Source organism: Delphinapterus leucas, chromosome 2 (assembly GCF_059928025.1).
Source record: "Delphinapterus leucas isolate spDelLeu-1000000601 "Yukka" chromosome 2, BTC_Dleu_Yukka2, whole genome shotgun sequence".
Lineage (NCBI taxonomy): Eukaryota > Metazoa > Chordata > Mammalia > Artiodactyla > Monodontidae > Delphinapterus > Delphinapterus leucas.
Window position 1 is genome coordinate 141,615,612 of NC_143130.1, and position 15,353 is coordinate 141,630,964.

Consider the following 15,353-nt stretch of genomic DNA (forward strand, 5'->3'; position numbering starts at 1 on the left):
TATATGACATTCTGGAAAAGGCAAAACTATGGAGACAGTAAATAGATCAGTGATTGTCAGGGGATACTAAGGCAGGAGGGATGAATAAGTGGAGCACAGAAGATTTCTAGGACAGTGAAACTATTTTGTAAGATACTACAATGTTGGATATATGACATTATACATTTGTCAGAACCCATAGAATGTACGACACAAAGAGCGAGCCCTAATGTGAACTATGGACTCTGGATGACATATCAGTGTAGGCTCGTCAGTTGTAATAAACGTACCCTCTTCTGTGGGATGTTGATGGTGGGGAAAGGCATGCAAGTGTGGACAGGGGGTATCTGGAAACTCTCCACACTTTCCACTCAATTTTGCTATGATCCTAACACTGCTCTAAAAATTAAGGTGTATTTCTTTTACATCTAGCACACTAAAAAGAAAAAGATACAGAGGAAACAGAGTAAAAGTGAGTCTTTTAAACATTTGATTTAAATACCTGGGTTTGGCTACTGAGAGCTGTAATCACAAAGGATGCTTTATTTTCGATATGTCTTTATTGATGCAGCCCCATCCTCAACAGACCACTTTCCTCAGTATTAGAACCCGACTCGTGCCTTCCCCAGTATCAGAACCTAGCCATGTCAAGCCGTTTCCTGCTTGGTCTGCCCATGTGGCCTCAGGAGGAGGCCCTGAAGTGGGGAGGTAGGAAGACCACGCCTTCCCCAGCGCCCGTTTCACATGCACCCACAGACTCAGGATCTGGTCTGGATGGCCTGTGTGAACTTGCCCTGAATTCCTGCAGGAGGAAGCTGCTGCAGCTGAAGACGAACTTCCACCCAAGACTGGATAATCACTACGGATTAGACAGTCATTGCTCTATTAGGTGTGAGTGATCACTGAGGCCAGTCTAAACCCCGAGGAAGTATCTGGCTGAGAATGGCCTGGACGAATGGAAGTACACACAGCTCCACTCCCCTTTCCCTACTTTACCAGCCTGATAATGACACACAGAAAAGAGACACAGCATATACTCAGGTTTAACAGCAAGAGTGAGCTAAGGCTAATCATTTTGTGATAAGAACTGACTAATTTATTTCTTTGAGAAGTTCGAAGTACAGACTTGAAGCCTACTGTTCATACACAGAGTCATTATTAAAGCATCCCTTTCCCCAACATTGCAATCCCACCTCCAAAACCACAGATTCTTTTCTCCTCAATCTCTCAGGCCTGGTGTCTTTGATACTTCTTCATTCTGCTGCCTGGAATAAAGGTCCTGGTAACAAACAGTGCAGACAAGCAAGGATGCCTTTTAAGAGTACGGTGGACAAGAGCGACCCCTGCTGGATGAATGAGGACAAACTAGCACAGCACAGGACTAACACGGGAAAACAGAAGAAAAATATTTTGAAGTGGTGCTTTTGGAGGAGGAGAAGAAAATGTTTTGCTTAATAATTTTTTAAAACTTTATTGGATTGAAAAACAAACCTGAAAGAGTTATTCTTTTTTAGGTTTCTAGAAACAGACTTGGTTGAGTGTTTGCCACTTCTACAGCACGTTGTTACTTTAAGTGATTTTTTAAGAGCTCCGACTATTCGGCACTGGTTCTAAAAGCAGCTTAATAGCTGAACTGTTTCTTTTCTATCTAATTGCCTGCCAGGAGTCCAAGTAATTTGTGCACAGACAGGAATGTATCTACTTCGTGATCAGGAGTAATTCTGATAAACCTGAAAGCATACGGTGGACTTCAAGACTGAGTTTTCAGAACTGCCTGGGGAAAGGGATGTTTGAGATAGGTCAACAGGGTCAGAAACATTCAAATAAAACTTGACACATTTTGCCAAACTTTTTCCTTTGGCCACAATGTAATTTGGATATTTTCAGAATCCTTAGATCCTTAATTTGGAGGGTGAGTGCTTTTATAAAAAGAGAGTAGGTTTCCTTATACATGACGTATATCCTGATGCACTAATTATGCTCTTCTTTGCAATATCCTCTGTACACACTCTGTTTTAGGGGCCTGGAGAAGACAGAGTTTGGTGTTTCAGTTCACTGCCTCTCATGTCAAAATGCCTAATCATGGGAATTCCCTGGTGGTCCAGTGGTTAGGACTCTGTGCTTTCACTGCTGAGGGTACGAGTTCAGTCCCTGGTGGGAGAACTAAGATCCCTCAAGCTGCATGACTTGGCCAAAAAGAAAAAAATGCCTAATCACATCGGCATTGTGTGACTCTGCCACTTTTTTGACTCTGCCACTACTCAGTTAGGCAACTTTGGGCAAGTTTTCTAAACTTCCTAAGCCTCAGTTTCCTTCTCTGTAAAATGGGGTTGTTTATAGTGCCCACTTCAAGAGGTTATTGGGAGGATTCAGTGAGTGATGCTAAAAACTGTTTGCTAACACCCCAGTATAATCCCAATTAGCTTTAGATGAAAATGTTTAATCTTAGAGATGAAGATACAGAAAAATCATGATTTAAAAAAAAAAACAACACATTGAAAGATTGGCAATTGTATATGTCAGCTTTTGAGAGGGAAGTCATTGATGGTAGGTAAGCCTTTAATTTGGGGCAAGAATAAAAATGAGTTGATTTTAGTTTCTATGGCTCTATGAACATCTCCACCGAAGGACAGGGTTAGAAGCCTTCAGGGAATTTTAAACTTTTCAGGATGGACTCTGGTCTTCTTGGTGTAGACAGGCTCCCCCGACCCATCATCCATGCAACATCTGTTCCTCCTTCACTAGTTCTGTACCTGCCAGGTGTTGGAAGAGATGCTGATAACAAAGATGCATTCTCTGCCTGTGAGAAGGGCATGCTCTGTAGGGGAAAGGGGAGAAAGTTTCAGGATCCTGAGATTTGTACTGTTCCTTCCTCATTGCAGTCCAACACACTCTCAGAAGGGCTTGTCGAGATCTTTGGCAACCATTCTCCCGCACTGACCAGGATTAGAGTTAGATTTGAAGACGCAGAACAGAGTAAAATCAACTCCTTTCAAGCCAATTATCCAACTGGTTTAACAAAACCAATTTCTCAGCATTGTCCTTCAACCTCTTGGTAGGATTAAGGGAGCATCTTTCCCTTCAGTAATTGGATTGTGGACCTCGCAAACACCCAGCAGGAAAGAGGTTAATTGAAAGGGTTTGGGTTGTTATTTATATACCACGTAAGTACCCAACTGGTCCTGGCCTTTGCAGTTGGCCATATCTCGGCAGGGATGACAGGATGAACTTGACACTTGCTGGATTGCCAGGAGAGGTCTTGGGATTTGGGAATATAGACTTTTGAAGTTTGCCATCCACTTCAATCTATTCTGTAGGCCAAATCCTCATAATCACACCTGTCCTCCTTATGAGGGTTTGATTGTGAATCAGGCAATTTTTGCCTTTTCTCCCCAAAGGAGAGATCATTATCTTAAAAAAAAAAAAGATTGTCTTATAAGAGGCAAGTTCAAATACAGATGAAAATAATACTACTTCTTAGCATTTCCCTCCACCTTTCATCTACAGAGCTCAAAGTACTTGGCAAACATTAATTAATTCTCAAAACACCCTTGTGAGGTAAGTAAGGGTATTATCTTTATAATAATATATAAATACTGGCTGGTTCATGAAAGCAGCCACTTTAAAGGGACAATTCTGCAGGATCAATTTCAAAAACAACCTTCTTACCTGGTGTAGACTTAATACTTTTGGGTAACACATTTGGGAGTGCCAAATTTACTAATGATACGATATCCTAGAGGGAGCATATCCACCCTTTCAAAGTGATTTCTTTAGTGGATTTCGACAGTCTTATCTATTCTAAGGAGTTTTTTCATGTTAAAAAAAAATACTAATTGTGGCTTATTCAGCCTAAATTATGTCAGTCTCTACACATGAAAGAATCCCAAACTGTCCTAGTACATAAAGTTTAATGGTGAGAAATTGAGATCCTATTTCAAGTGCATGTGGCTTTAAAGGGGGTGTGATAATTTCAGGGCTTTGTAATGTTTTCTGTCATCGTCTTAAATTTTGAACACATTGCAAACCATAGTTCCAAGATTCATCAAAATGGATAGCAGCCAGGTTTTCTAGATGAGAGACACTGACAGCTGGTAAAAGCTCACCAAGAATGAATTAAATGAATGAAATGGGCCCCCCCCCCCCCGCCTCCACTTTCCTCTCTTCAGGTGGGTCACACTGAATGCTTCACACCAAAAGGTGGTCCATTTTTCTCCTTTATCCCTTCTGTCTTCTGTCTCCCTCAGCAACAGCTACAGCATAGCACCCTTTCCCGTTTGCTAACCTGGGTCTGACCAGTTGTTCATCAGAGTTGATTTTAGGGCACATCACCCTCAGTGAAGCTCACCCTACGTCACCACATTCCATCGTGGGCATCATCTCCATTTATGCTCAACCCTCCTGATGACAACAGTCATCTCTGTGAAGTCTGACTGGTGTTTTGATCCTGGAAAGTCAATTCTTTAGTCTAGTAGAAATTCTACTTCTTCTGTGTCTTTAAACTCACTCTCCATCAAGAACTACGTTGCGTCCAGGAAGCACTCGGTAAACATTGTAGGGATCTACTTTGTTCCGTTGAAATGGAAAAACATCCCCGGACTCCGACTGAAACCTTTGTTTATCGTCTTGGTTAGGTAAACCCTCTACGGGAAAATTTTACATATGTTGCTCCGAATTTTCTACTTATTGATCCTAACTAGTGAATTGTTCCGCTCAACCCTGTAAGAAACTGTATGTACCGCTTAACTGTGCCATATTGATCCACTAGGTCTATCTGCTTGCCTCTGTCAATGGCTTTACTTAGCAGCCTCAAGAGAGAAAACCTGGTTTTGTTCTCATAACTTTGTTTGAGCTGACAGTCTCCAATCTCCAAAGTGGGATAAACCAGATTCCTTCACTGTGTTTATTTTGGCCCACCATGTCTCTTTATGGAGAAAATGGTCCAAATAAAGTGCTTCCTCTGTGTATTTTGACAGGAAACACTACTAATATGCTTTCCTTTTGTTGTGTGCCTTGCTCTTTTCTCTCAGTGTTGTTTAAATATTTTCAGTACAATGACATATTTATTAATCCACTCCTCTCTGCATGGGGCATGAAATGATTGGTTTCTCTGTAAAGCCCTCTTAGAAAAGGTGGTTTCTCCAGTGAGAGTTAATAATATTACCACTATTCATGTAAAAAACACTGAGACAATCTCTTAAAAATGGAACACATTTATCTAAAACAGCTGGTAAAGAAAGCACACAGGCCCAGCCAGAGGCAGCGAGGCCAGAGGTCAGGGTTAACACCGATCTCGGTGGAACTTTGAAGCTGACACTTTACAGATTATATGTGTCTCAGTGCGCAGTGGGCACGGCATATAAATTGGACTTAGAGGCCCTTATTTGTTCTCTGCATTTTTATGAGCCCACAGAGCTCTTCTTTGAAGCAGAATACATCGAAAATAAAAACTCATTTTAATGTTGTGGAACTATTTACAATAAATCACATTTACATCCTGGCTTTTCTTAAGTATAAGATCTCTCTCTCTCTTTCACACACACACACACACGCACACACTCATGGGGTCTCTTTTCCAACCTGGGTAGCATATTCTTTATCTTTACAGTATTGTAAACCCAGCTTCCCTCTTTCTCCTTGCTTTGACTGAGGAGTCAGATCAGAGATGCGGCTATATTTGGTACCACAAGGATTACTATTGTTAAGTCATGTGAGGTGATTCAGCTCCAGTGAGCTACTTTTTACCCCCAGGAAAATCCCCTGATACCATAAAATGCTGGCTATAGCATGGCCCTTCAGCACTAGAAGAAAGCATCTGATTTCAAAGAGATTGAGTTCCACTCTGGAACTAATTATATCATTCGTTTTATGGATTTTTTTAAGTTGCTAGGTGTTTTGACTGGAGAAGGCTGGCGACCCAGAGAGAAACATGCACTGGCAGAGTCTGCCATGCGCACTTTAGCCACCTAATTAATTTTCAATAAAAGCTCACAATAGTTAATTTGCTCTAGACCCAATGTAAATCAAACGGAGACAAATAGGTTAAAATTAGAAATGTGTGATGGGAACCATGTTTATGGTCAAAATTACCTTTCACCCTGGAAATAACAGATTGACAGGGAAAGAAAATGAGACCACACAGACTTTTGTTCAAATTGATTCTTAAGTGAATTAAAGATTTTATTAAGAGAAAACCAGAATCCCCCCCTCACCCTTCCCCCCCCAAAAAAGATCTGAGATCTACGGAAAAAAACGTTGCTTTAAGAAAAAGCATGGTTTAGAAAAATGTTACCTTAAAAAAAAAAATCACGGAATGAAGACACTGTTTCCATTATACCAAGTTGCCTGGTGCCCTCTCCTTTTTTCCCAGGCTTGACATAGTGTGGGTATAATAGTAAAAATACTATAAAGTTATTAAGTTCCCAGGTCTAAATCGCCAGACTTGCCTACCCAGTGCTATTCCTTTAGCTCCTACTTTTCAAAACACTGCTTTCTAACATCAAACAACCATTTTTACTTTTATGAGAACATAGACATAGATTTCTTATGATTTTATAATGATACTTCAACCCTCCAATTAAAATACCTAGACAATATAGATATCTTTGGCTCACTCCATTGGACAAATATTATTATTAAGCTTCCCTCCAGGATTTTATATTTGCAAAATATTTTGTGGACTTTAATCATTTTAAATTGCCTTAACTTTGCCCATTTTCTCCATGCCTCTCTGTTATTCCTTAGGCAACCATTTCATTTTAACCCACACACTGCTCATGTGATGCAAGGTGAACTAAGCTAATTTTTTTTTTTAACATATTGGAATGTTAGTTTCAGAGATGGTTAGCTTTTCCCTTGTCCTTTGCTGAACATGGCAATTTAAACCACCCCGGATTCCATTTTTATTCCACGTTTGCCAAGTTCATGAAGTAAATTCCCTCTTTTCCACTCAATCTGGTTTTTCTTCCTGCCCCAAAGGAATGATGTTGTCACTGTAATGTCTTCTAATGCACTATAAATGCCGTGATGAATTGGAGGCAGGCTGGTTTCTTCTGAGCAGGAGTCCATTATCCTGTCAGAGTGTTCCTTCCCTGTAACTTAATTTTTATTGTAACAAATGACTAAGTACCAAAAAATGAAACAATGTGATGGGCCAATCTAAAGTGGCCTGACTCTGATGGTAAGTGCAGCGGAGTGACAATTGTTTGCAGCTGCCTTCCAAGGGCTCTCTCCCCATGACATCCACTATCCAAATTGGAGTTATCAAAAGCGTTTTCTGGATGTTTATGTAAGATCTGCATCCACATTGACTGCCTAACAGTACTAATATAAAGTGCTTTGCAAAAGACATAAGATAAGCGTTAAGAATGAGCATGTAAGAGACAATCTTAACTGTGTATTAGAATCACCTGGAATTTTGTTCAGCTGTGATATAGGGTGCCGCCTCCCATCACAGGAGATGCCAATTTAGTTGGCCAAATATGGGGCTGAGGAATATGCATTTTAAACAAGCACCTTTCCTAATTTTGGTGGAGTCATATAGATTATATTGTGAGAAGCCTTTGCCCAGAACTTCTGGTCAATCAATCTTTTCAATAAATATCCACTGTACACTTGACCCTTATTTTATAATAAGGTGCCATTTTTTTTTCTGATTGGATTTCTAACTAAGGTCGTTCTCTCAGATCAGATTTCCAACTTGAATATGATCTGTTCACACATGGTCCATTTTCCCTTCATTTGTTTTATAGATTGTCACCAACATGTCTAGAATATTAAAATCACCCCTATGTTACTGATGATAAGAGAATATTAATCTGGAATCCATAAATCCCAGGAAATTAATCAACTTGTTGCATAAGTGAATAGAGGCTTTTTACGAATTGGAGGTTTCATAGATTTCACCATATTCCCAAATGGGTCTGTGACCCCAAAAGAGGGTAAGGACCACTGTCCTGAAAGTGGACAAACTTAGTAGTATTGGCCTCATTAATATGAAACTTCCACATCAAATAAATGGTTGTAATGTCTAAACAGTACAACTTATTACGTGTCTAAATAGTACAACTGATATTAAGATTATAGCTTTATAGGCGATTAACATTTTATAACCAAATAAAGTTTATTTCAAATCTTCTTACGTATTCAAATGTCATGTGATATTTGTAGTTTAATATGTAGTATAATCAGATTGTCCCAGAAGCATTGAAGCTTCTTTCCTAAGAAATATTTAGTAACAAATGATAGAACCACTAGGTTTTGCTTCCAGTGGTTTAAATGGTGTCTATTTTAGAGGCAGCAGGAAACTGAACAAGTTTTTGGAAGATGGTGGAATCTCAGCATCAATCTATCTATTAATATTTATTGAAGACCCATCAAGAAAAATGAAAACTGTCATATGTTTATTGGAGCCTGAGGCTATTAGATTTGTGAACTATCCCAGGTTCATCTAAACACACCCACACCTGTGATTCTCATGGTGGAATTCTCCAGCCATTAAACTACCAGTTGGAGTGATTTCAGTAAAAATCACAGTTGACTTTATCAATCCATGTAATTTATAAGAACAAAGGGGCTGTCTTAAAAGGAAAGTTTCACCATCACTTAGTTTAAAAGGCATAAATCCTTAATCCATTGATGGCCACAGAATAATGATAACCATATTGTATAATCATTGTTGGTGGTTACAAAAGAATGGAAGCCATATCAAAGAAATATCAAATATTCTAGCTCTACTTAAACAACTGCTGGTAGTGAGACAAGATGTCTTTAAAACAGTCTCCGAGTATTTCATTTTAATCATAAACCATGAGGTGTTAAAGGGGTTAATGAGGTCTCAAGTCATTGTCAACTAATTATCTTTAAGTTGTTGTCATCACATTCTAATTGTTATGCTTCTGCCAGCTCCACCACTGGGGGTACCCAATCTTAGAGTAATTGGTTAAACACAAACACACACACACACACACACACACACACACACACACACACACACACACACGATGGTTAACCTAGCTGCTACTTAGTTTGTTAACTTAAACCATTGCTGTCACTAACACACACGTGCATGCATACATACACACATACTTGCATACAAAAAGCTTTTAGGAACTTTCATCTTTTTAAAAGGGCAGGGGGAAAAATCAATAAAGTGGTAGCCTGGCCAGCAGTAGGGGATGGTTGGAGCAGCATGGGTGGCTGAACTGTATGAGAAACAGATGTAAGCTCTTTGGGGCTACGGCAGGCCTTTCTCTTTCTCAACCAGCCAATGGAAAGCAATGAATGTCCCTACCATCCATCACCCAGCCCTCCCCACCAAAGATTATTCAGTCTGTCTGTTGAAGCGAAGAGCAGAAAGGGGCACCCACCCAGCTGGGGAAATTATGATTTAGGCTCACACTTCGCTCAAGTACCACGTAGTCTTAAAAATGATTCGTTTCATGGTCTGAATCAGCAGGGAAATGCTTTCTTGCTGTTCTGTTTTGTACGTTCTACCATCAGACAAATCGCAATTCACCTATTGCTCTTTACATTCATCTCTCTCTTTTTAAAATTTGTTTTCCCTGCCTGGGCGTCCTTTTGGAGTTGATAAAAGACAGGGACCTGACACAAATGGGTCATTGCCGGTATGGTCACTTAATCAGCTTTCAATGAAGTTAGATGTTACAAACTTAAGGATTTGGAATGATTCAACCACTTTGGAAAAAAGTGGCAGTTTCTCAAAAGAGTAAGCAGGTATCTACCCTACAACTCAGCAATTCCACTCCTAAGGATTACCCAAGAGAAATCAAAAGAAATGTCTACAAAAATAATCATATGGCAATGTTCATAGCAGCACTGCTCATAATACTTCCAAATTGGACACAACCCAGATGTCCATTACCCAGAAAGGATAATCAAATTGTAGCATATTCATACAACAAAATAGTGTTCAGCAATACAAAGGAATACACGACAATACGGGGAATTTCAAAACATTACGTTAATCAAAAGAAGGGGGATATGAAAGAGCATATACTGTATAATTCATTTATATGAAGTCCATGAATAGGCAAAATTAATCTACAAAGATAGAAGTCAGAAATCAAAAAGAGGTTGCTGCTGGCAGGCAGGTAATTGATTGGAAAGGGTCACACGGGAACTTTTTGGAGGTGATAGATCTATAGATCTATCATCTATAGATCTATAGATCTATATCTTGTTTTAAATGATGGTTATGTTTGTGAATACAATTGACACAACACATTGAACTGAACACCTAAGACCTATACCTGGTATTGCGTGTGAATTATACCTCAAGTTTTTTAAAATTAAAAAGTTAAGGATTTTGGAAATACAGATGCTATAACAGGGAAAAAAGAAATGAATGAGGAAATCAGAAAATAGAGGAAATGGGGGGAAATTGATGATGCTGGGGGAAGTGAAACTCATTAAGGATGAGAATGTATGTGGATACCTGCAGAAATACCTAGCCAGCTACCTGAAAGTTTCTTGAGTACTTACTATGTACCAAGCACTGTGCTTAATCACTTTCTTGTATATTATCTATTTGTCCTTCCCTTTTTCTTTGACCCTCCAGGGCACAGAATTGGATTAGTCCTATTCCTTGGTTCATTACACATTCTCATCATTAGTCCATGCATGGCTAGTTTCATTTAGTTAGCTGGTTAATCTTATTCATAATATGTACTTGTAAGCCCTCCACCCAAGAACTAACTAGAACCTTGACTGTAACCTATTATCTAGCTATATAATCCTACCTCCCATTCTCCCACCTTCCCCCCACTCAAGGTAATCATCATCCTGAACCCATTCCCTTTCTTTCCTTTTTGCATACAATTTTATTAATGCTTGTGAATTCTTACACATCTAGATTTAAATGTTACTTAGCTTTAATTTTATGAAAAAAATATGTTCTACATAATCTTTTGGCATTTACTTTTTCACTTGACATTATATTGCTAAAATTCATGTAAGTTATGTGTCTCTGTGTCATTTAATCTTTAGTATAGCCCTATGAAATAGGTGTGATAAAGTTGGGGCTCAGAGAAGTAAATTAACATGCCCAAGGGCACACAGCCAGGAAGTGGAAGAAGGAGGTTTCAAAGCTGAGGCTCTTAACAAATATGTTACACTGCCTTCTCCATTCTATATTGTCAGCTATTTATAACCATATCTCTACCTATACCTTACCCATACCCCCGTCTATACATACATAGAGAGAGAGAGACATAAATGTCAGCAAGGAGCCCAGGTTATGGAGCATGAAAGAATCAGTCAAGTCTATCTAATAATTTATGGGTCCTTATACTCTGGTAGAGAACATAAAATATAAAAGTTATATATGCATGTCATCTCAAGGATTTTAGTCCTTTAAAATTCAGAATATACAAGCAGGTAATGCTTTAGGAAAAAAGTGTCTAAAGGTGTGGTAGCATGTGCGCGTGCACACACGTGCACATACACTTTCTGGGGTGTGTCCTAGAACAGCATCCTTATTTTATTTCATTTCATATTCTAAAGGGGCAAATGCACAGACCTTGTTTAAGCAAGTCCTGCTCTGCACCTTATAACTGTATACCAGAGGCCATGGAAACTGGATCACTCTCTCAGGATGTCATTACAGCCAAGCAGAATCTCATTAAAAATCAATTCCTCAGGTCCATAAAGCTAGTTTATTTTATCTTCCTGGAGTGCCTGCTGCTAGCAGTTACACAGTTCCATTGTATGGCAGTCTTGTCTGTGAAGAACATTGCACAAAACGGCCATTTAAAGATTTTCCAATTTTATGTTAAACTTTACAATTTTGCAGTAGTTTAAGTTTACAGGGTTTGCTTCTCAAGTGTAGGGTATCTTGTTACATGTGCTGGAAGTCCATTGCCAGTCCTAGGTCTCACTAATTAAATATTTGCCTTTATAAACTAGGTGCTGTCCGATGTGAATGTGCACACTTAATTGGGTAGCAGGGTTTCCAGAGCTAAGAATGCCTGATTTGGTCAATTTCTGCAACTTCTCACCCATTGCTACTTTCTGACTGTTGAGTTGTACCCATGGCCTCTCTGGGTAATTACACAAAAATCAGGTAGGGAATTTGCTCTTTGTCGTGACTTTAATTCAGTATCTCTAAACATGCTAGAAATCGATATGTATCGGCCAACTTTTATAAATGGGGAGTTGAAAGCACATGGAGATTTAGTGACCTGTACAGGTCACACCCTGAATGAGCAACAGAGGCGGAAGAAATCAGAGAGGCTGCTCTGGCCTCATCTGGAATCTTTTAACTCTTTTGACCCCCTTCAGCGATTTAGGGGCTGGCGGATTTCAAAGATCAGTGAACTTTTTGGAACAGTGCTTGGCAGTGAAACATAGAGGCTTGGATTCCTCAGATTTTAGCTCTTCCAGGATGCAGGCTTGGTTTGCATTTTATTTTATTATTTTTTTATTTTATACATTTATTTATTTATTTATTTTTGGCTGCTTTGGGTCTTTGTTGCTGCATGTGGGCTTTCTCTAGTTGTGGTGAGCGGGGGCTACTCTTTGTTGCGGTGCGCAGTCTTCTCATTGTGGTGGCTTCTCGTTGCAGAGCACGGGCTCTAGGCGTGTGGGCTTCAGTATTTGTGGCACACGGGCTCAGTAGTTGTGGCGCACGGGCTTAGCTGCTCCGCGGCATGTGGGATCTTCCCAGACCAGGGCTCGAACTCGTGTCCCCTGCATTGGCAGGCGGATTCTTAACCACTTCACCACCAGGGAAGTCTCTCAGTTTGCATGTTGTGAGGAGAATAAGGAGGGATGGACAAGTGTGAGTTGGGCTGGGATTAGAGTACAAAGAGAGTTAAGATCACTACAGACACCAAGTCTCCTTCTCCCCCCACATGTTGGGGACTAAATAAGCATATCATTTAAAAAATGTTAGCAGTTGACATTGGAAGGAAACAAGTCCAAAATAAACCTCAGTATAATCTGTTACAAAATATTCAGTGGAAAGCGACAGGATTCTCCTCTGTTATGAACTCCTGCAATTTTGACAATTGCATTTCTCTTCATGAAACCATCCCTGGGCACCGTTCTCTAAGATGCCTTTTGTGGAGCCCAACGTCTATAAGATGGTAATTGGTGTTTGAATAAAAAAGACGTACTTGTTCAAATATATTTGCATATTTTGGCAACATTTGATCTCATTCCTGGAGATTCATAAGCATATGAGCATGTTAAAGTCTCTGAAAAGTCCTTCAGGGAAGAAAGCTTATTTGAACTTGTCTGACCATGGACTTTCCCCAACTGCAGCAAAACAACTACAAATAGCATCTCATGAAAACAGAAATAAGCTACAGAAGACATTTCAAGGGAATGATTAATCCTTCAACATTAAAAACAAACATTAGTCCTATGCCCCGTCCACTGTAAAAATTTCCATCTAAATCCCAAGTCACAGAATTCTGTCACTGGAAAGGAATCCAGTGGTTTACTCTAACAGCCTCATTTCACAGAAGAGGAGGCACAAAACATTAAATGACTTATCTAGGTATCATGACAGAAGGGCAACTATACCCAGGATCTTCGCTTCCCAAGCCAGTGGTCATCTGTGTCACCACCCTGTCACTCAAAGCACTTATACTGCCCCCACCTAAAATTATCTGTGAAGAATAATTTTCGTCTGAGCTTGGAAACACAAAACTGAAATGTTGCTACATCTGTGTTCGGTGCTTATGTTTGCCTAGGATGGGACTAGGTTAGGAGAAGAATATTGAGAACTTGAAAGAAATGTGCTCCAGGGTGGGGGGAGAATGTTAGAGACTACTAATGCTTTTAGAAACATCACAGATCCAGAAAGCATGCAGTGCCCAATAGACACTGAAGCTGCATAAAGCCGGCAGGTGGGAAAGTTGTCAAACTCGAGGAATTCTGGGAAGCGCAGAAAAGGTGGAGTTCATTGCAAGGAAATGCTAATCACTATTGGGAGAATTACTCACCAGCCTTTGAACCAGTGGCTTGACTCAGCACTGGAACAGAGATGGAGAGCGAAGGCAGATGGAAATGTAACTTCTGAAGGGCCAGAAGAGGAATTGTCTCATAAGAACGTGTAACTAGAAACAGCTTTATACACCTGAGTCATCTATAAACCTGCTATTCCTCATATTTGTGTACATTTTATACTATCGAAAATTGGCATAAGAATCTGTACCTGTGTACACTTAAAAAAATCTGGTTCTATGAGCTTTGCTAGGGAGGGAGGTAAGGAGGTGGGGATGGGTGGTGGGTAACAAGAAACATTTCTGAAGGAAAAACAAAAACCTGACTCCTTGGTCTGGGTGGTAGAGGGTGAGGTTGAAGTGAGTCTTCAACAAAGCTGAGTCTAAATTGACTGGGAGGCTTTTATTTGGAGCTCTCCCTTGCCAATATTTTATCACAGTATGGTTTCCATTCTTGGCCAAGAAAAAGAACTGAGGTGGAATGGAATTGGCTCCGTCTTAGCTCTGATAAGACAGTCCTAATAATGGAAGACATCTTTCCCCCATAACTTTGAAAAACATGAAAGCAGATACTGGCTCTGAGTATGTCTGATGGCCTAACTTTATTTCCTGTCAACAGAAATAACTCTGATTTATGTTTGGTCATCAAGTTCACACACTCACATACAACTTGTATTGGGAGAGCACAGAGAGATGTAATATACAGAGCTGTGATGTATGCCTGTCCAGCGAAGCTTCCTGGTCCAAAGGAGACCTCAGGGACTGAGAAAGACACTTCAGTATTCTCACTCTTCTGACACTATATCCCCCTGTGCATCCTTCCAGTGAGTTATATTACGTGGGCTTCAGATGAGCTACATGTCGGCTTTGATCTCTGAGCCCCTCACCTACACTCTTTGTGATCCAGAGGTTGGTTGGCCTGTATCCAGTAATTGCGGTGGGATGCTGAAGGCTGAGGGGATGGTCCATGCTGGTATCTGGCACATTGTTTTATTCTTTTAATATCTGGATGCATCAGAGGAGTGAGAGGATTTTTAAAATTCCATTTCCTTTTCAAAACTGATCGATGGTCCAGGCAGTGGAAATTGAGTGAATATGCCTTTTCAGTTAATGCCTTCTTATGTCATCTGGTTTTGAATTCAGAAGTATTCTTTCCACTGCCCTGTTATTATGCCATATAATTCATTGAATTTAAGATGCCATCAATCATAACATGTCCCATTATTTTATGTACCACTACAAAAAAAAATACTGCCTATTAAAGGAGGACCTAATAGTTCCTTATGTTTAAATTTTGTATTTTATCCTTTTTCAAGGGGTTCTTTTATACTTATTTGGATAGATTTATTATGTGTCCCACTTGTGCAGACATAAAAAGGAAAGTATATGTAAAATAAGTTGGCT